This window comes from Scomber japonicus, chromosome 2 (genome assembly GCF_027409825.1).
Source record: "Scomber japonicus isolate fScoJap1 chromosome 2, fScoJap1.pri, whole genome shotgun sequence".
In the NCBI taxonomy this organism is placed as follows: Eukaryota; Metazoa; Chordata; class Actinopteri; order Scombriformes; family Scombridae; genus Scomber; species Scomber japonicus.
Window position 1 is genome coordinate 35,799,046 of NC_070579.1, and position 23,246 is coordinate 35,822,291.

The 23,246-nt window shown below is 39.0% G+C and overlaps 1 non-coding gene across 1 annotated transcript; it reads right to left on the reverse strand.

Annotated features, from left to right (window-relative positions):
• Nucleotides 1-7,339: 7,339 nt before the first annotated feature.
• On the reverse strand, nucleotides 7,340-7,505 carry LOC128382167 (U1 spliceosomal RNA). Its single transcript, XR_008323682.1, has one exon. It is a non-coding gene; the product is annotated as a U1 spliceosomal RNA (small nuclear RNA).
• Between the last annotated feature and the right edge of the window lie 15,741 nt (nucleotides 7,506-23,246).

A 23,246-nucleotide genomic window follows, 5' to 3' on the forward strand; every position in this document is an offset into this window, starting at 1 on the left:
TTTTACCAGCTGTCATTGCCCTGGGTGTAGATTAAAATATCAGCTGGTCACATCTATCCAATAACACAGCAACACTCCCTCATTATTACCCTATCATCTGGTTGCTGTCTTTTGAAATATCTCTCTCTCTCTCTCTGTTAAGTCTGTGCGTGCCTCCCACCTCCCCATCTCCGCCCAATCTCTGCAGGTTCAGCAGTCCCATCACTTCATCAGCCTATCGGTCTTAACAGAAGTCATCAGCCACCGCCGCCAGTGTTTCCACTCCATGGGGAGATGTATCTTGCGGTTGCTCAGGAATGATGTCCCTGTGGAGTCCAAGCTCCAAAGACTTTTGTCATGACTATCATTGCTATCTCTCTTATAATAAACATTATCTTATACTCCATTCACTTGCCTCTCCTGATTGAAATAATGATACTATCAGTGTTTGCTGGGTGCAACTGTAAAATCATGCCAAGCAATCGACATGGAGGAGTTTAATGCTCATTGTATGACACAATGGACCTTAATTGCCAGTTATTCACTATTCAGCGCAACATGATGAATTAATTGTTATAATTACTTGTGTGTGATTAAATGCGGTGAACTATGTACAGCTTACTTCTGATTTTGGATGGTTTAGCCCATAGAGATCAGCTCATTATAACTAGCAGCCACTAGTCAGTATGTCTAGTACGCTAGTACAGATGTTGGGGGTGTGTGCAGGTGATGTCGCTGCACCCGTGGCCATAGGGGAAACAAGAAATCACAGATTCACAATCATGAAAATATTGTTCTAAGTTGTGAATTTGAATTTCATACATCACATTGTATTGAGTTAGTTTGTGCCATTGGGGAGAAGGGGGAGATGTGCTCAGGAAAGGGGGGGGGGGGGGCACAGCGGAGGTACCACCTGGGCCCCTTTTATACCTCTCATCTTAGGGCTCAGCTTTAGAAAGAGCTTTGAACACAGAATTAATGTCTAAATAAACAGCTTGTACCAAAGCATCAACACAGGCATGGAGTCGAAACCAAAAATGATCAATAAAATACCTCCCAGGCAACAAACTAAGTACAGAGGACGCTTACTGGGCGCTACCATTTGATCCAGTTCGTGCCCAAATCAACAGTCAACATCGTCTTTGAGCTGCTTCATATTTGTGATTTAAAACAGATTTAAGTTTTGTCTAATGAATAAAATCATGTTATTATTGACATATACAGCGCTGATAGCAGTATTCAGCCGTTTCCTATTAATAAGCAATATGTTTTGAGCTTGACGGAATAATGAAAAACACAATCTCATCCAAACCCCCTTCTCCACTCTCTTCTGTCATCTCAACTTTTTCCGGTGCACTCTTGTCCACCCTTCAGCTTAAACCCAGCATGCTTCAGGGTCCACAGTTGCTCACTCGAATCTCCCACACCGTGATCCATGTGAAGCCAATAGCTATCGTCACCCTCGGGGACTGCTGCTTGTGCCCTCAGCAACTGATTAGCATGGCGGCTTCCCACAGTACTGATATCTGTCCAACCTCTCAGGAAGGAGGAGGACATAAAAAACAGCAGGGAAGGCGACCTCGGGCCTCTTACTCACCAACCGGCAGCCTCTCAAGAGCCTACTTCACCACCCCCAACCTCTCTCTGCGCCATGATTTTCTGAATTAATCAGCAGGCAGTGAACTGGATTGTAGGAAGAGAGAAAGACTTGATGGCAGCCCTGCAGGGAGATGAGCTTCATTGCTCTAACCACAACCAGACATTTACATGACAAGTTCAATAGACATAAGTTAAGTTCAGACAGTGAGTTCAGAAGGTGGATTACGTCAATTTATGTTTTATGAGACCTTGGAATGCAGGTTCTTTAAAAAAAAACAATGTCTGCTACTACTGACATGAAGTTAAATTTCAAAAAGAAAATTGAGTTGTACTCTGTAGTACTAGGAATCAACAGCCTTTAGTCGAGTGGCAGATAGTACTTCTATACATTATAGTAAAGTATATCTCAATAATTCAAAATGGAGAGGAAAGTTGATGTTACAGTACCAACACAATAGAACTTTCTCACAGCAGATTGGTTTCACATGGTGTACATAATAATGGTATATAACAGAAGTCACTATTAGGCAAACCAGGGTCCGGATCCGGACCCAGGCAGGGACCTGTAACCGATGTAATATTTAGGATTGTTAAATTTTGTCCGAGTGTTTCTATTTTAACGGGCGCAGCTTCTCCAGCTATTACGGTAAAAGTGGAGCGGCCCCCAGAAACACACATAGCCAATCTTCTCGCATGACACTAAGAGTGAGATACACACAGAGAAAAGAGTTAATATGTCTTGAGAGTTATTAGATGTGGAATTAAATTGATGGTTTAAGTTTAAGTTAAGCTTAAAAGTAAAAAAAGGAGCACAATCAAACGCTTTCAATAATGCACTTTATTTTAAAATGCCATCTTTATTTGATATACTGTAGTATTACTGTATGTCATTAGTCACTATTTTCTCAACAACAAAGGTCTGTTCAGTATTCTGTCCAAGTATGCATGTTTCACTGTATCTGTATGATCTGTAAGTATTTAGAATGAAAGTCTCAGTAGCACCATTCGTTCTATCTTTAAATGTAATTTGTGCTTCTAACTGTGAAGAACACCTGTTCATCTGTTTGAGGTTGCCTGTTTCTTTACAAAGGCTTTTTCAGAATGTTTACAGCAACCACCTCCCCCTGGTATTGTTACAGATTGCTGCCCACATCACGTTTATTCATTCTGCTACAGACATTAAATTCATTTAAGAGTTCCTTCTTCTAAATAGGCACTTCTACGCTTTGACTTGCTGATGCGTCTGATCTGGTTTAACTGACTGACTGAGTAATACTGTTGTGTAAAAGGTTTGTGTTGAACTATTGCATCTGCTTACCAACGACTACATGTGCTGGCTCTGTTTCAAACTTTCCTAGAGTTGTCAAACTGGAGGAGGTGTGATCTGACACCCACGGTAACCATCAGCATCGTTTAATTACAGAGAAGAGAGAATCTTTAACAACTTTAAATGGATAATATATTAAGGATTTATTAATATACATTACATTAACACATTACAACTGTCCAGGGAGAAATGAAGTATGGCTGTATATGCCATAATTCATTCTGGCTCTTTCACATACAGTACATTAAATCTTCTCTCACACTTCTTAAAACCTTCACATTCAAACTGAGCTACTGTAGCGAGCCTAATAACTGACACGTTCAGTTTTTACTGTACCTTCACTCTCCCACTCACTTGCTCTCACTCTTACTTGCTCAATTTTTGTCATAATATGTTCCTGTCAAACCATGTAGGTTGTTCACTGCATAAGTGTGCTGTTATGAACAATCGTAATGGCATTGGACCACATGTGGTCACTCAGTGGCATTTGTGATAAAATGGGAACAAGACCTTCTTCTTGATTAAGGTTGAACCCCTATTGTAATAATAACAGTAAGCATACAGCAGTGCAGATTTCTAAATGTTCTTCTTTGTTTTTTAAAAGATGTATTTTTGGGCTTTTTTTATCTCGTAACTGGCAGAGAGGCCGACAGGAAACAGGGAGAGAGAGGGGAATGACCTGTAGCATAGGTCCCTGGTCCGATTTGAACCAGGGACGCTCTAACCACTCGACCAGCGGGGCACGCCAAATGTTCTTCTACAAACCGCTTTCCATCTCACAAAAAGTATGCAAGGCTGCCATGATCATTATGGAGTGCTGTATTGATGAGTAAATTCTATCTTTTTTTAATCACAGTTGTCTTACAAGCCTAATCAATTAGTCAGATTTCTATTCATGACCATCCAAAGTCTTTCTATTAGCAGTGAGCTTTCATTCATTACCAGTAAATGACAGTCACACCCCATGTATCAAAGAAATGTCTTAGTCTGAAATATGTCTAAATTAGAATAATAATAATTAAAATTGAATAAATTAAGTTTTTTAGCCAATTGGTAGCAGAACAATTCTATGGCAAGCTGACATATACTGTATATCTGATATATTGCTAGTGTGAGATTGTAATAGTTAGCACGCTAGCCAAACATGATAACTTTTACATTCGCCAGACAAGGAGAAACATTAGCAATCATTAGGAGGTAGGTTTTTGACTAGCTGGTGAATTTAAGTCTAGTATTCATTCTCCTTCTAGCACACAACTCCAGAAAATAAAAGCATTGTAGCTGCTAAATGTGTAGTTTTCTTTCCTAGTAGCTAATTTTGCCTTCGGTATAGTGCTAAGCAGGTAGTACACAGTAGGATTATCAGAGCTTTATTTGCTTACTTGCTTCTAGAAACAAGATTACTGAAAGGAGTGAGCTTAAATCTTATAGTACATCTGTTGTAAAATAAAAAAAACGGATCTAAAAAAGGCTAAAAAGCTCATGAGTAATGAGTAATAATTGTCTGTGGTTCGTCACTGAGCACCTTTGACTACATATAGCCATTTGATTCATTGTTAATATAAAAAAACATATTGATTAGTGATCGTTTTAACTCAATTAAGTAGTTGGAGAAATCCTATGTTGACTCTGATTTTCTCTATGTGACGATGGCTGCAGTTTCACTTGAATTTCAGACAACACATTCCTAACATGACTCCTACTAGAAACCATTACCTCCTTGACAGATTCACAGGCAACCCCAAATCATTCCTCACTTTGTTTCTATCGTCAATTTAAAGCCATCAGTCTTGTCTTATGTGTTTCTCCAGCTGAGATCGGCGTAGTCGAGGTTGGCTGAGTCGGTTTTGAAGTGAAGGGAGGGGAAGAATCAGGAGAGGGAGGGGATTCTGAATAAAAGAAAAAAGGGCTTATCACGAAAGCTGATGGGCTAGGAGGAGTTTTGCGCTCTACTGACTTGATTTTTTTTTATTCCCTTCAAGAGCAAATACAAAATTGTCTCCAGTCATTGACTTTACATCTGTCTGGGAGTAAGGTGGCACTTTGCAAACTAATGTGTTGTGAGGTAACAGATGTGTTACTATTTAAATAGCATTATCTATGACCCTTTAGAAGGATATTGACATTCTGGCTCACCATTAAAGAAAGATGACTTCTGTCTTCTCAGGTCCTCTCCGCCAATTTGTCAGGTGTCTGCCCCCTGCTCTAGTCAGCCTCTCATATTTCACTCTTCATTTAACAATTACCTTCCTACCAGTCCTATGACAGAATGTCAATAGGTCTTTCTGGAGATGCTAACGAATTCGGACCCACCTTACACACCCTACAAAAATGGGAAAAAATATCCTGTCAATATCGTCTTCCCCCTTTTACTTTCTCATTCTATTTAACTATTGCCTCTGTATTTCCACCGTGCTCCTACTTCTCCTTCTGTCAAAAAGCGTAACCATCAGCAGGTTTTCCTCAGAATTGCGTGAAGGCTCGAGTCGTTTCTTAACACTTCACCGCTGTTCCCTCTCAATTATTCGCGCAGAGAGTGTTGCCCCGCACAGATTTCCCATGTGTGTGGCCTCTCCCTCCCAGCACCCATGTGCCATGCTGTCACTTGGATTGCTCTGCTTGTTCCTCGCCGCCAAAACAAACCAGACACTTAAAACCTGACTGTAAATGTTCACCGTGATGCGCTGTAGTCGTACAAAAGATTTTGTGTCATTTCATTCTGTTTAACATTTCAGGGGATTTCACTGTCTTATTCATGTTAGACTTTAATGTATGCAGCTGAAATAGATCTTACATGTTTGACTTTATGGCCTCTCTCATCTGTCTTTCCTTTTTGTAGTCAGAGACAGTCTTGTTACTTTGATTTTCTCTGTTCGCTAGGTAACCAGTACGAAAGAGTTTAAAAATAAAAAGGGGGTTCTGCTTCGCTTTGAACTGGTTATGCAATCAATAATAACACACCAGACGAGGATGTGTGATAAAATCTCCGAAACTCTCATTAATGCCTTCAGAAATGTGTGTTATATTTACAGATTTTAAATTCTGATGTATTTTTGTGGGCTATTAGGCACATAAACATAATTAAATGTCACACCAGTGTGTTTAATTTAATGCAGTGGAATAAGCATCTTTTTTATGTTTGTTTTATTCTCTCTCCCTTTACCATCATTTCAAGGCATGTGTTAAATTATGCTAAATTAGACATCTTTATCTCTCTGTGGCCACCTGCTATTCATTTTAGTGTGCATGCTGTGTTGTGAAGCAGCACACAATGGATGCACTATGGATGCTCTGCTCCAGAAAGATGTTTCGGTTAGTCTACCTCAATGAGGGATTCAACCCTCGCTCTTTGAAGTGTGAGCCTGCTCTTTGCCGAACCTTTGAGTTGGACATGGAAGAGGAAAAGCTTTTCTCTCTGGCTTTCTACTTTAATTACCGACAGAGGAACATGGCTTTCCTTTCACTAAAGTCTAGTAGTTGTGTATGTTGCAGCTGTTATATGAGGCCCATACATGCAGGCTGGTGCCAATTAAACCTTTTGAAGCCTATTCTTCATCCACAGAGATCCTTGGCTGTGTGTCCTTTACCTTTTCATCACCACTAAAAAGAATTCATTGACATTATAAGAAGGGTCAGGACTATATAGTTAGCCTACATATAGTCCTAGCTTATATATATGTATGTGAACAATTTTTATTTAGTGTTAATGAACATGGGAAGCATTATTATAATGATTTTAGAGGTTTAATTAAGAAAATAATTACCTAATACATATCACTTTTTATGTATGGTATTATAAACAAATACATGTTATATAGTATTTTATATAACATGTAGGCGGTACACATATATATCTAGTAATAGTTATTCTTTCTTGTGTGTACCTGAGAAAAAAAAGAGAAACAACCCCATTCATGTTGCCACTTGATTACTGTGTGCCCACAAATCCACATGCAGTCCATTTGCAGTCACTGTTGCTCCAACTGCTGTCAGCTGAAAAGTATCCCATCAACCCCCTATGAAGGAAAACGGCTCCATTCGTCACAATCAGGTGTATGTGTGTGAGGAGCTCCAGGGGGTATTTATAATTGTGCATCAAGAAGGAGAAGAAGAAGAAGAAGAAGAAGAAGAAGAAGAAGAAGAAGAAGAAGAAGAATTACTTTATTGATCCCTGTGGGGAAATTGATCCTCTACATTTAACCCATCTTATTCACAAACACTAGGAGTGGTGGGTGCCGACAGTGCAACACACGGGGAACAACTCCAGTTCTTGCAGCAGTATTAACCCTAATTTATATGTCTTTGATGGTTGGACGAAATGGCAACACCAGGTGGACACCCATGTAAACACAGGGAGATCATGCAAACTCCACACAGCTGGGGTTCGAACCAAAGACCATCTTGCTACTGAGCCACCATGCTGCCTGAAAAGATCAAGGTAAAGCCTGTTTGCAGTCCCCCACTACCAGAAAGTATGCAGTCAAGGTTCCCAAGTTTGGGAAATTCTTACAGGGGTCAACCCAACCAGAGTACAGTGGCTGAAACTCGCCCTGGGTGAACCAGGTTCTTGATCATTCTATCTCCTCTGCCAGGTAAGTTATGGGGTTATCAGGTTAAGCCGTAGAATCATATCAACCTTCTCAAAAATATAACACCATCTTAGGGCTACAGCAGCTATGGAGATACACATGAAGAACAGTGACTGGTCAGCTTGGGCTGCTTGTGTTCCTACACATGTCTGATGCTAGTAGAGATTATTGGTGGTGAAGATTAAATAGAGTTGAAGAAAGATGAACCATTCTTCTGCTTTTCAGTACATATAGTAAAACAATTTTTACTGCAACCCCTCTGCTCATTGCAATAGTCATTCTCTAGCACAGTAAATGAAAGAACATAAAACTGCAGTTGAATCTGATTAGGCTTATTATCAACAGAATGAAGTGAAATGTAATTATGTTTCTGTACGAGCCCTCTGTCGCTCTATACTACAAAGTCAAAGATAGAATGTAAACACTATTACTGTGGAGAATATACTGCAATTAAAGCATGATCACAAACAATACACAGATGTTGAAGTGGCATTATCAATGTGTGACATGTAGGTTTCTCTGAGTCTGAGTCACTGGGCATCCACGCCAACCGCAACACACATGCAAGGCATGGTGTAAGGGTAGAAGGGCACCCTCTCTAGAACAACATGTCCTGATGTGGTACAGCTCTGTATGAATATCAGTTTGACATTCACTGGGAGAACATGCACTGATGTCTGCAGTGATAAAAGTGCAAGAGTGGTAGACTATTAACCACTCCGATAATTGAGACTGTCCTCCCAAGAAAAACGACAGAATCGGTCCTGTCAGCAAGTGCCCTCAAAGTGACAAGTTAACCTTCAACTGACAAAGCCCTCACATTGCTGTAATAATTACAAGACAGGACATTATAATAGAGCCTCAAAGTCTGCTTAGTGAGGTGGTTGGATGGGTAAAGAAAACATTGGATTTCAACATGAGTTCCCTTTTAAAATCCACGTGAGTCGACATTGGGGTTTTTTTTTAACCATGACCACAATGGTTACCTCACCTTAACAAAGTTGTAATGTCAACTCAAACCATGATCTTTCCTGAAGACTAACCAAGTTATTACCTGTGAGTAAATGTTACCAAACCAGTGACTTGTAATGGGGGGACAAGTTAAAGCCAGGCAATCTTCCCTTTTTGCCTAAGGGACTTTTTTAACCAGGACTTTTGTGGAGAATCAATCACCACCCACCCAACCAACCACAGAAGACCACTGCCCGGTCTGGGACCACAGCCAACATGAGGGACATCGGATCTGGGCACAAAATGAAGATCTTTGGCCGTTTCAACTCCATCAGTATGGCAGTCTCTCACCACCAAACTGCCCTCGCTGCCTCCTTAAGATGAATGAAAGGACAAAGGGTTGGAGCTTATTAGACAGAAGAAAATTACCTCACTTTTCTTTGCTCCTCTTTGATCCCTTGCCTTCTGTCTTATTTCACTTCCTACCAGTGTGCACACAGTGTAACATTTGCCGTATGTGAAACAGGAACAGACAAAACTGCAAATATCATCTTCAAGTAAAATATTTCGACACAGCCTGGTTTTAGAGTCGAGAGTTACACACATTGACTCCAGGGAGATGTCCACGCTGAATACCACCGCCGCTGGCATCTGTGCAGCTAATGAATCCTTGCTGGAAATTAAGTGTCTCCATCAAGGCCTTGTGAATGGTAAGAGAAGAGAGAGTAATTACTTTCCCCCAAACTGATCATCCGGTCTGGTGGTTGTAACCTACAAATAAGGTGCTAATCCACATTTCTAACCTTAAGGGCACCTCTGTTCTGTATGACATGTTTTAGAGACACAGCTCTAGTGTAAACCCTGTGTTTATGTGCGTGAGTGTCTATCCCTTTCTCTCTCTCTGTCCCGATACAGAGGGAACCGCAGCTAATGAAGCAGCAGGAGGAGGAAACAAGGCAGTGCTTTGACAGCCAGAAGGCAGAGGAGCAAAACTGTGCGCAACAGTAGCCGACGCTGAGCCGATCCGACAGAAGAAACAACTGGACCAGGTAGAGAAACAGACAGAGAGAGAGGTACGGAGACAGTAAGACTCGAAGAGAAAAAGAAGTGAAGAAAGAGAGGACTGAGAGAGACAGTGAGAGAGAGAAGGGGGAAGAAAAAGGTTGTTAAAGGGGTCTTTCCTTGCTTCAGTGATCTAACTGGCTGTACTGACTGCTACAGGGATGAAAGAGACTAAAGTCTGGGTCTGCTCCAAGCTCATTAAACACAGAGCCAGCCTCTCCCACTGAAGCCTAAAGGCCTCTGTGACCTTCCTAACCCTGCACCAAGTCAAATGCAGCTGTCTGAGCATGGCTCACTTCCCCTGTTGTGACATACTAGGAGGAGCGTTTGTTATGCAGGATGTGTCAACAGGTGACTGATCTGACACAATAGGCTTAGCTAAGTGGCAGAAAAGGGCTTATTTTGATTACATATAAAGTAAATGCAGACGGTTCCATAGGTCTGAGACCACTTCCCTATTAGAAACTTTTAGAAACTAGACTTTGGACCCCATTTTATGTTACTGTGGAAGGGTTTACAGCAGCATCCAACACCCATCTTTTATCTCTAAAAGACTGATGCTGATTGTGAGTATTCTTTTTGAAGCTGGCAATGCACAAAGACGTCTCCATCAGCAAGCACAGCTGTCATGAGGCAATCTTTTTAATACAGAGTCAGAAATAATTGTGTTGATGAGGCTATTCATTTTTCCCCCCTCCTAAGGGGTGAATCACTGTTTAACAGGGTAATGACTCTTGACTTGAAACACTGACAATAGGCAGCTGAGCCACAGTCGGAGCCATGGTGAACTCAAGATCGGAGATTGTTGTCCTAGAGAGATGCTGAGCTATTGTGTCAGGGAATTTTTGAATCCTTTTGAACCTGATTGATGCAATTTGTGTCAGTTGGGTTTAATAGGTTGCAGCCCATCTCTGATGAGTCACAGTTGAGTTAAATGTGGACACAGAAACAGCATCCTCTTTCTAATTATAGCAGTATTTTCAATGTCCATTGCAGCTGAGATGCAACAATACTTCTTTGCCTAATAATTATGATGTGTAGACGATCCCTGTAGTATTAAATGTAATACAGCTGATTGTTGTCAGTACATCTATAGTTGCAGTGAAAGCAGGAACTGTGAAGAGTCGCTAATGTGTTTTTATGATGCAGTGTCAGCAGAATTTAAATTAAAAAAATGGAAACTCACCATTTCAGTGTTTTGCTTAGTGTTGTGGTAATGTTATACCTCCTGTTCATCAGGAGGAGCATAAGAAAAAAAATTACAAATGTCTGTTTTGGTTTTACAATAGTAAAGGTTCCCTGTGGAGCAATGTTTTTATGAGTGGGTCACAGTTTTAAACAAAAGCAATTCTGCAAAAAAAAAGAAAAAAAAGAAAGAAGCAAGTAAAAAAGACTGCTAGCAAGCAAACATGGATGTAACAATGCATTATTTAAAATGTAAAAAATGGCTTTGCAAATGTTTTGTGAGGAGGTCAATACATGCAATACGCCCATTGGATTTTCTTGTGTAATATAAACAAAATCCTTGTTTACATGAATACTTTATTGACAGTACTAAGGCTTAGAATGTCCCAGTAATATTTTTTGTATATCTGGGACACTGAGAATTTCCTCTATCATAAACAGATATATGTGGTGTGTTGAAAACATGTGGACATACAGGCAACTAATCCTAATAAATTCAAATTATGTAAAACAGAGAAACTGCTCTGGGACTTGTACTGTATATACCACTGACATTACACTTGATGGCATTTCTGAGTCTTATTCTGGAAATAATAATTCATTACATATTAGACATGTAGACATTCAGCCTGTACGCAAAGGCAGCCTAGAATTCATAGGCTTAGGCAACCTTCTGATCATTTCTTTTTAAAAAAAAAAACTTTTGCTACCATAGCAGGAATATAAAACTCCCCCCAAACCCCCGTTGTCATGGCGACAATGAGAACAAATTAACTGAAAGCAGCCTATATTAATCTTCTGTACTACTTTGGCAGTATAGATTTCTGATCCGTCATGGCAATAAAGCTTATTTGAATTTGAATATGACTGCACCAACAAACAACAATGACAATACAAAAAGTTTATAGAAGTGTGTATTATTGTTTGAAAAAGTAAATCCAATAACATTTCTCTACCATGTGGGGAAAAAAATCATATTATCATATTCAATTGTTTGTGATGAATCAAGTTAAGCTGTTGTGTGTGACATCTGGAGTCTCCACTTCCCACATTCCTGCTTTTTTTCTTATATTATGGAGCTGTGTTTACTGGAGAGACACTGTAGGGACAAATATGATCAAAATTGTGAGGGGACGAAGGTAGCTGAAGGCTGTTTTTTTGGTATTTGGGGACAAAAGGTTACTGAAGGCTTCTTTGGGGGTTTAAAAAATGTCTCTTTATTGGATCCTGCGGCATGTTATGTCAATACACAGCCAGTGATCTTTGATTTGAATTCCTGTATAGCATCTGGCATTGTTTTGTTGGAACAGATATATTTAGGTTTGACATTATCAATGTCATGTTGGGCTGAAAGGACATTTACGTTTCTTCTTGATGCCATATATGTTATTTACTAAAAAAATAGTTCCCTAGCGTAGTTTAAACATTTTCTTATTCACAATCAGTGTGCCATTCTTATTGTCTTATCATATTCCACCATACAGGTATAAAGATATGAGGTCATTGTATTTTTATTATTCATTTGATTTGAGACATTGTAAGCATTAAATGATGAAAACATTTAGTGGTTACTCTTTTGGTCTTTTAAAATCAAGCTTAAAAAAAAAACATTCTCTGGTTTGCAGGTTATAAGAAGGTTCAGATAGAGTCTTGTAATTTGGCACTTATTATAAATATAATAGACAATGTTCTGGTGTCAATCATCAAGTGTAGCCTAGAAAGATCTTGCTGAGCAGGTTGGTTGAACATTCAAAAATAGACAATCGGTCAATTGGCATACAATTCAGCATGTATGAAGAGGTCAACTTCCAATACTTAACAATGAACTGTGTTTGAAAGGTGCAGTTCTCTTATTCCATTACTTTCAATGTAATTACTCTGATGACTGAGTGTTTTACCTGTATTCTCTCCAAAAGCCAACAGGGGGAGACTCCGCTGGCTCCAAAAAGACGTCTGTTTGAATAGAAGTCTATGGGAAAATGACTCCCACTTGATTTATTACCTACAGTTCTAATGAGTTTATGGTCTTAATCACTACTTTCAAGTCATCAATACAGCATGATGGTCATTTTTTAAATTAAAGTAAAATAGACAATAAGGCCGGTATGCTTTAGGGCGTGGCTAACTTGTGATTGACGAGTCGCTACCATGGTGATGCATGAGGTGCTGTAGTTGGAATGTGGGGAACATACGCCTGATACAGTTACTTTTCACCACTTCTGGCTCCAAAAATTTAAGATGTTGGTCAAAATATCAAACAAGAGGCCAAAAACCAGTGGCTACACTCATTATCTTTATACAGTGCATGGCCATTTAATTAACAATGAACTGGGTTTAAGGGTGCAGTTCTTTCATCCCATTACTTTCAATGTAATTCAAGAGCATTTACACCCAAAACAACTAGCTAAAACAATTAAAATAACTCAGAACTTTGTCTCTATTTTCCTATTTAAAACCAAATTATATACTGTAGTTCCTTCCTACAAATTTTCAAGAAATTATTGGTACATTAATTTTTTAGAATATAATTAGAGAACAGCTCATAAAGTTAGGGGTCAAGGAATTATGTTTAGGTTTTTTTTTTACGGCTGCATTTATTATTAAACTACCAATAAATGTATCCTTATGCATTCATCATTGCTGTGAGTTCCACTCCTCATAGCAATGACAGAGACAGAATGGGATAAAGTGGAATAAGAGACACTGAGGTGGAGGCAGAAAAAGACAGGTTAAAGAGGCAAAAAACTGCAGAACTTCAGAACAACAGAAAGACAGCGGAAAGAAGAAGAAAAGACACTCGGGATAAGATAGAGATTGAGTTGTCACTGAGAGGACCTGGTAGAAAGGAAGAGAGACTGACTCTTAAACATCTGGCTCAAACTCATGGTAGATTCATTTGAATTAAAACTCTCTTGTCCCTCCTACTTCTGAGTTATTTCTGTAGCAGAAGGTTTTGCTATATAACCTTTCAGGCTGCAGTCGCTCCCCCAGCCACATCGATAAATAATCAATGAGCCTGAATTATGCACTAATAAAAAGGCTTCTCATTTTGGATTATATTATTATTAAAGCATAGATATTTCAAAGTTTTCCTGGGTGTAATTCTTGGTATATGCAGATTCAGCATAAAGTATTTGGTTTATGGTATTTGGTGTATTGTTCTAATACATTTTTTTCAAATGGACTTTAAAAAACACAAAACTAATTGCTACCTGGTAATTCTCAAGCATATTTCCTTCTTTCATGGTGTTGGCCATAGACTTTAGATAAACATGAATGATGCATCTACACATGCTGCTGCTATGCAAAAGTAAAGCCAAAACATTTCCTAGAGTTGCCATCCTGCTTGCGTTGTATAATTTGCAACCAGAGTCTGTGCAATAGAGTTGGGCAGTGGGGTGATGGCCTTTAGGAAACAACCCCTTAACCTGACTGACAGCTGCTCTGCTGCTGTAAACCAGCCAAAACCAATAACTAGCATCTACAGCTGGCAGTGAATCACAAATGAATCATACATTAACATCTTCCATGAGAAGCTGCTGCAGTCGGTGGGCTCATCTGATGGAAGTTTAAGGGTGGCTGTCGATGATGACATCTCACTCCCTTCTTTATTTTGTCAAAAAAACTTTTTTTTTAGGAAAAAATAGCACTTGATCAAGCATCAGCATGATAAGAACTACATAGAATGATAATAATAAAATGCAGTAATGCATCAGTGTGAAGATGAGAGAAAGCTAGTTAAAGGCTAAAGTGAAGGGAAAAAATGATTCCAATGTAAAAACAGAATGGTCTTTGGGCAGAATGGATTATAGAAATGTGTGTGGGGGCTGAAAATGGGCCCACAGTTCATTTTTGCCCTAGCATGTATTACATATTTACTTTTAGAGGCATCTCAATAACACAAATATTGCCAGAGAACAATATTGATATCATATAACAGTATATAAAGAATGCTATTTACTTATGTAAATGTGTAGCAATTTGCACTTAAAGTCTCTTGCAGAGGCAAATATGCACATACTTCTGTAGAAAGCTTGTGTTTGTCACTTTTAATGAGCAAGGTTTATCATGTGAAATGATTTAGAGTCAATGACATTTTCAATCCTTTATTTTGTCCTGAAAATAGGCATCAATCTGAACTGCTAGAAGCATTTCCTCATTAATTAAAAACTGCTTCCTTAAACACGGTGGCACATTTGGCTTCTGAAGTGGACTTGTAGGAATTTCATAATGACACGAGATGAAATGGAGGAAATTCCCAAACCCTGCGGCCCCATCTGCATCTCCTCTCTTTGTACATTCCATCCCAGCGAGGCTTTGCAATCACGCAACAGCTCTGTGTGTCTAAGTAGACGCATATCTGTGCATTTTCTCCCCAAGCTGACCCACCCACTCTCCACATCTCTCCCAGCTCTCATCAGTGCTAATGGTGGAGCCAGGAGGACCATACAGAACACACCATATGCTGCTACCAGTAATCGGCTCATTAGGTGCCTGCCTACTTACTCTCTGCCTGAATGAAAATTTGAAATATCATAGAGGACCAGATGCATCCTATACCCTTACACATGTGCAAACAAATAGATGAACACACACACATAAACCCAGTTACACATACTGAAACAAAAATCTTCTGTATGCACACCGCACGCATTCACACGTGCATATACACAGACACTCGCAGTACACTAGTGTCTGCATTAAGCATGGCCTGCTCTCCTGGTCTTTACCATATTACTTTACCAGTCTCAATGATTCACATCACCACAACCCCCAGAGTGCTTTGCAATATTATGTTCTCCATTGATTTCTACCATTATGTCTAATTTTTCTAAAGGCTTTGGTGCAGATGTAGCCCCTTTCACATCCAGCATTAAAATGCTTCTTAGGTGATCCAATCAAAAGTAGACTGCTCAAACTACAGGTGTGAATGCACTGAAGGCCCACTGAGGACGCATTGAGATCTGATCGCTTGGACCACATTCAGAGGTGGTCTTGGCCATGTATGACCGCATTGTTTTAGCAGTGTGTATCAAAATATGTTTTAGGCCACACTGAAGGGCTGACTACACAACTGATGTCCTCTGTGTGAATGGAAGTACATTTACATATCAATGACTTCATATTAAAGTGTGAAACAACAGGAAGAAGCCACAACAACACTTATTATTTTCTTATGGAAGAAGTAGTTTTACATATCGAGTGGGCAGGGAAATGAAATCCGATCACAAGTGGTCACTCGATACACATGAGGAGACACATTCTAACACCAGGTGTGAACAGGGCCAATGACTTCTTACCACCTTCTGAAGCTGTTAAGCCAAACTGTTAGCAAAGAGTTTCCTACTTACACATTCAGCTGAGGGAGGAGCTACATTAGCATTTGTTTCAATTGTTGTGTTGCTGGCCACCTGGCTAATGTAAGTTCAATATTCACTCTCTCTGTTGTCCAGGTAGTTGCTACATTTGTCTGTCTGGAATTTGGTCCTGAGCAGGTAGAGTATGAGGAGTTTATTAGAACTTTTACATTGAAAAAAGCAGCCTTGCAACAAGGTGCATGAGAGTGTTGGGACTCAACCACAACAGTAGCTGAAAGTTGCGGGCAGTAACAACCAAAACAAAGAGCTTAAAAGAGCAAATTCTTTTGTCTTGGGGGAACTGCAGAGTAATTCAAGTGACACCATTTGCAAATATAGCCAAATATTTATTAGTACAGCTTTAAGTTTGAACTGTAGTAGGCTACATACATGGTTAACCTAGCTTAGCATTAAGAGTGGAAACAAGGTGAAACGACTAGCTTGAGTCCATCCAAATTCAAAAATACACCATAACATCTGCCCATTAACTATAATAAACACGTGTTTTGTTATAAGTGGAGATGTTGGTGCTCTTTTTCTCATTGCACTTTGGACAGAGCCAAACAGATTCCAGTCTTTAGCCTAAACTAAGCTAAACTAACTAAATAAGTCCTCACTGCAACTCCATACACACAGACATGAGATTACTTTCCTTAATCTTATCATCTCACTTTTGGAAAGCAAATTATCTTCCTTTTTTTTACTGCAGAAAATCAGCATGGCTCAAAACTTACTTTTTAAACAGTATCAAGGCCCAGTTATCTTTTTAAAACATTAATTGTCTTAATTTTTTTAAAAACTTTTGCTATCTTGTGTTGTTTCAGTATCAGCTCAGAGCTTCCCTGTGTTTGTGTTGACAGTAAGAAATTGAATGGGGATGATAGAATTTAACTTCCTATCACAGAGAAAGACCGCTGTGACCTCTCGCTGTGTAGAATCTATATCTCTCATAGAGTCAGATTTCATAAACAAAAACAGAAATACCCCCACCCCCCCTTCCGTTCGTTTCATCCTGGCATGATGGAAAGATCAAATGAGGGGCGGTTCTGATAAACATTTTCTCAGCAAACGTCTTTGTGCATGCTGACATATACGCGGTGGGCTGTGAACATATTGTTTTTAACGTGAGCTTTGCACAAGTGGAATTAATATAGATGCATAGAAATGCTGCAGGCTGAGCAAAATAGTTGCGGCCCTGGCTTCCAGTCTGAGGCATTGATTAAAGTTTGAGGCGAGAGACTATCAGCATTACAGCAAACCCCTGCTTCCCTCGATGAATCAATCACACACATACAAAGTCAACACACACACACACACACACACACACACACACACACATACATATACACACACACACACATCAAAATCAATTTCTACAGCTCCTTCACAAAAGGACAGAACTAATAAAGTTTCAAATATATCTTGTAGGCTCATCTGCTGACTTTTATATGCATTTTTTTTGGAAATGTGGCCCCATTCTGACATAGTTTGTCTTCTCTATATGACACACCTGTGATATCAGGTGGATCAAGCTGGGCTGTTATGAAAGGATACATGTATAATTGAATTATTCTGAGTAATGACATCAAGGAAATGCCTGAAGATAACTGCTTGATTCTCTGTCTGTACTTACCTAACAAGCTGTCCATTATCACCATTTGTTTCCTTCAAAATAAAACCGTTAAGTCTCTGGTGCATTTGACTTTAACGGCGAGATTATACATCTGCTTTCGCCACGCCATCGCTTAGCATATGGCCGGCTTGACACCGTCGATGCATAATTTGAAAGAAAAGAAGAGGAAGCATCTCGCATCGGAGGGGATAAAAAAAGGACGGAGGCGCAGACGGGTGTTTAAAATGCTCGGGTGGTAACAACAAGCATCTGAAAAGCAATTGATTGGGCCACCGCTGCTGTCTGAATCGCAATTTCATCCATTTACCTCTGTTTCAGCTGGGGGCACAATGATGAAGAAAGAGAACAGTTACAGAGGAGTGAGCTCCTAAACACATTACCCTGCTTCACCTCGCTCATTTTAAACAGGCCCATTTACATCCTGCTCTAACTCCACTCAACTTACCATTTCAATGACATCGTCTTCATATTGTAGCAGTGCTTTATTTTATTTAAAACACCTGAACAGTTTGTTATGAAGACTTCACAGAGGAACTCCACACTAAATTATCATTTTGTGCTGTAAAGATAAAAAGATCTTTACAGCACAAAAGATCCTTGTATCCATATTCTTTTAGCCTCCCAACGGATATCAAATCTTCACGTTTATGTGATCATGCTTTTTTCACAGATTCACAACAATTTCTTTAACTTATATCTTAATATCTTAATGTAGCACCCAACCAATGTAGCTATTTAGTTACTAACTGTATAATAAGTGTTGTAGTACTATGGGTGTGGCCCTGTGTTCTCTTACTTGTGGCTGGCCACGCTAACTGGTGTCCAACCTAATTATGAATTACAAATATATGATGGCCTCTCCACTTAGCAGGACTGTACAGTGTGAATCAGTGAATATCTATTTTTGAATGCCACTAAGATAAGTGTTTAAGTACTATTCCCATTTTAAACTCAAATCACACATTAATGAAAAAAAGACACACACACACACACACACACACACACACACACACACACACATACACACACACACACACAGTACTTTAAATGCACATAATGAATTTAGTTAAATGCGTTTCCTTTTTTGTTAAAAGTTATGACCTTTCTCCATCTTATTTACCAATTATAAAGCTGCTAACTAAAGTGCCCACACTCACACACATTCACTCTGCAACCAAAATAAAGTATTGTCCTTTAAACCAAAACTAAACAGTTCAGGTCAGAGTCTTTGGGAGCACAGTGACCTAAAACAAATGGCTCCTTAATTTGTTAATGCGAGTTACCAAATAAACAGCATGTGCACTTGTTAGTAGTTACTCACAGTTGAAACATAGGTGAAGGATGATGAACAGGCTGAAGCATGATGAGTTGAACAATGAGTGAGGTTGCAGGCTAGCGGGCAACAACAGCCAAGATAAAGTCACAGCAGAGCGGGAAACGTCAACTCTTCATAGAGTCCAAGCAGTGTTTCCTGGTACTCAGTCTAATAATAAATATGCATGACAGTGTTTCTTAGTTACTTAACTCACTTTACTACTCATGTCAAGTTCATTTTGAGCTCTAATAGTTCACAACATGAACACAGGCTAGCAACATACAGTAGCATTAGCTGCTACTACGGTGAAAGATGTGCTATACCTAGCACGCTAATCAAGATTAGCGCCTGTATTTTCCACAATGTATGTGATGAAGGGCTACAAAAAAATACACAGACAGAAATATTTACCTTCTGCAAGTAGGGAGCAGGTTGTGCGCTAAGAACAAACTATATTAAACGTTCAAATTAAATGTTTTTTAATGAAGTACCTTTTTGAACACTGAAAAATGATTTGTTATTTATTCACCTCTATAGTTATTTACATATTTATTTGTCTAAAGTGAAACATTTTTAGACTGAGCTACATTCATGTTCACCACTAATGTGGTGTGCTATGAAAAGGAAGATTTCCACTTGAACAATGGAACACATTAATTATTGGTAGCAATAATTATAGCATCAGTAGAGCAACTAACCCAACTACACTGAGGAGAACATTACATGTAATGTCTTTCACTCATAATAAGTAATTGTAACAATAATGTGGAAACAGTGGAAACACAACAGCGTTAATTAACAATGCTGTAATACAAATAAAACTAATGTTCATGAGTCTGTTGCCCAAGAGCATGGTGAAACTTCTTCTACATGTCTACCTCTGGACTCTCACATTTCTTTTAGAAAGGAAAATCCAAAGGCTTCCCGATGGATCTTTTTTTTTTTCAGGACACTGCAGAGGAGTACAAAAATAAAAGGTGAATTTAAACTAAATTCCATGCTTTAACAGTAAATATGGTACATCTATATGTCACAGGTACAATATAAAATAGAGTTTATATAATGTCTCAATCTGAGTCCTGCATCTTCTCCTGTGTACTTTTAATCATTTCTGTACTCCTCTGCAAAAAAATCAATGTGAAACCCAGCGTTTGTTGCCTTTGGATTTGGTCATCCTAGTTCAAAGCTGCCTCTCCAAAAAGAATGATAACCCTTACACAGGCTCAGCAGAATACACAGGAGCTTCGTGAGATGGAAAAGGTTACGCGTGTGTCAGTAGCAGCTTTTAACACCTTCCACAACCCCCGCAGATCCAGCATTAGCTGATTTTTGAAGATTCACTTTAGAGATGCTGATGATGATTTCCAAGACCTAAGAACTGGTCTTCAAAGCGCCTTTACTCAAGGTGAAGACTCAAACTGGCTCAAACACACACCCCTGCACAAACTGTCAAGCATATATATATGTAATATAACCTATATACAGCCTTTAAGATAGAGCTAAAAGGAAATAAACAGAATGCCTTCAGAACAGAGATGTGTGTTCACTTTTCCACAGTGCAGTGTTGTTGTTATTCCATTTATCTACTGATGATTACTTATATTAACGTAATATTCAGGTTACTACTTCTTTTATTGCAGTAGGACTGGCAGTAGTCCTGGGTTCAAATCCCCTGAGTTGATCATGGCCTTTATAGTATTACTAGGAGTAGTTTGTCAGTGTTGCATGTTTCCTTCAGTCAATCCAGTCTCCTCCTCCTCAGTTTTGAAACATCTGATTGACTTATCAAGTCTTTTGTTGTAAAGCACTTTGAGCTGCATTCATGTATGAAAGGTGCTATACAAGTAAAGTTATAATTATTATTATGAATCATTACGTTGACCCATAGAAATGAATTACTACTGAGATTGAGGGTAAGGGTTTATTTATCAAGCAAAAATGACAAACTCAATGATTCCAGCTTCTCAGACGTGTTTTTCAACATAAAAATGTGATCATTTTTTTTCGAATGGTTCATTTGGTCAGAGATATTAACCCATTTGAAATAAATTAATCAATAAATTAATCCTCAATTTGGAAATGCATTGATTAATTTTTCGTCACTTGAGGGCAGCAAAACAAGCTGTAAACACAACACTGACACAGTATTATCACTACAGTATATTACATTTTCATGGTGAAAGTGTTAATAATGTGATCAGTATACATTTGTCCAAGGTCATTATTTATTCTCCTTTTAACCCTTACATGCTGTTCGGATCAAATTTGACCTGTTTTGACATTTCATAGATGTAAAAACACCCAAAATGTCTTTTAACCTGAAATTTGAGGACGTTTCCTAAATTTGCCCAAAATGCACAAAAATATTTTAAATGTGTTATACTTTTGTATAGGTGCTCCAAATATTTGTGTCCATTGAGGCTGTTCTGGGTCAAATTTGACCCTTATCTATTGGCATGTCTTTTAGTTAAATGAATAGTTTGGAGGATGAGGATTTCTTCTAATGATGTAGCAGTGAAGACTGGTGGCTCTAATGGTTAGACAATAAACCCCACACTTCCATGAAGTGCTTGTCATTTTCAGTTTAAATAAAATACATTTAAATCAATATTGCTGTGTTATGTTATGTCTTAGGTAAAATAGGACATGATATTATGTGATAGTAGCTGTTTTTTCTCCTAAAATGAGTGGTACACTCTCTGCTCTCTGAAACATTAATCAAGGTTTAATCACACATTTATTCATCAGTCAGATCCACTATTGATGCTTTCTAAATAGATCTGTGGTTCAAAATTTGGTATAAACACTTTTTATGAGAGGATTCTTAAAACTGACCCGGAGGATACTGTGTGGGTGTAGAATATGAATAGTGTGTAAGGGTGAAGTCTGAGTAAAAATATCTGGTTCTTTAGCTGCTAAATGCTCCACTATGTTCACCAGTTGCTATCTTTGCCTGTTTGGGTGCTTGACAAGTAAAGTACAGTAGATTCATCAGCGTGTATAGCTAAAAAATCAACCTAATGCTGCTGGAAATGAAGCTGATCAGAGCTTTAAACAGATGTGGGCTGTAAAACCAAAACAATGAGCTGAAAGGGTTAGGTAGAGCTGACGGTCATTGCAGAGTTAGGTGATAATTCTTTGTGAGTTTGTCACTATGATCAACCCACTTCACATTACACATCACCATTTGGTCCACTGTTAATATAAAAATATTGATTAGTGCATCTTTAAAGTTATAGCCAGCTTATCACAATGAAAGGACTATGGCACTGGCCTAGATCTATCCCCGGGGTGCTTCTTGTGTAAGCTTACTGTTCCTAAAAAGGTTAAGATGGGTCAAATTTAGATGAAGAATTTCCCCTCTGGAATTAATAAGTATAACTTAACTTTCTGCTTTACTTTGCAGAAGTGTTGAAGTAGTCAAGCTAAAAGCTGCAACTGCAGTGATGTTGAGTAACTAGATGTCTTTCCTTTCTTTTCTGTCTATCTGTGCTTTGCAACACTAAATAAAAGTGTCTCATCCCATACAAGATTTTTTTTTCCAACTAACAGAGCAAGTTCATCCCTATAATGTCATGCTGGAGATTGATGCAGATCGTAGCCCCTTTCCATTATCATTCCACATTCACAGCTTGATGTAGCCCATGCAGCTTTTCCCCAGCTTTTGCTCGTGGGCTTTTGCTCGCCCTGTTGCCAGACTTGCAGCAGATTGCATCAATGCCACCACATTCACTTCTGCCAAAATCATTGTTCTGTTTGTCAGTTGTTATTTTGCTCTGCACACCATCAAAACACATTGATCTTGACAGATTTTGTCTGGTAACGTTGTAATACAGAGTTCAGCGGACTTTTTCCACATGCTGAGGCCTCTATCAACGAGGCAGTTGGAATGGGAGCGTGGGGCGACGTGTTTGTCTACCCCTCCCCTCGCTACCTTGCCCATATCCGATTTGACTCAGTAATTTAATCATATGAGTGTTCAGTGCTGAGATTGGAAAACACAAGCAAGCAACGTCCCTGACATAAGCCCAGGTGAGATTAAGCCGTGAGATTTGTTACCGCTATACTTGTGGTTTGCGTCGAGAGAATTGCTGAGCTGATACAGTCCATAAGGATCAGGAAACATACAGAGAGAGAGAGAGAGAGAAAGGCAGACAGAATGACATACACAGACAAGGGAGAAAGTCCTATATAAGATCACAGTGTAGCAACATGAACCCATCGACAGATTGCCATGTGCATTGGGAAT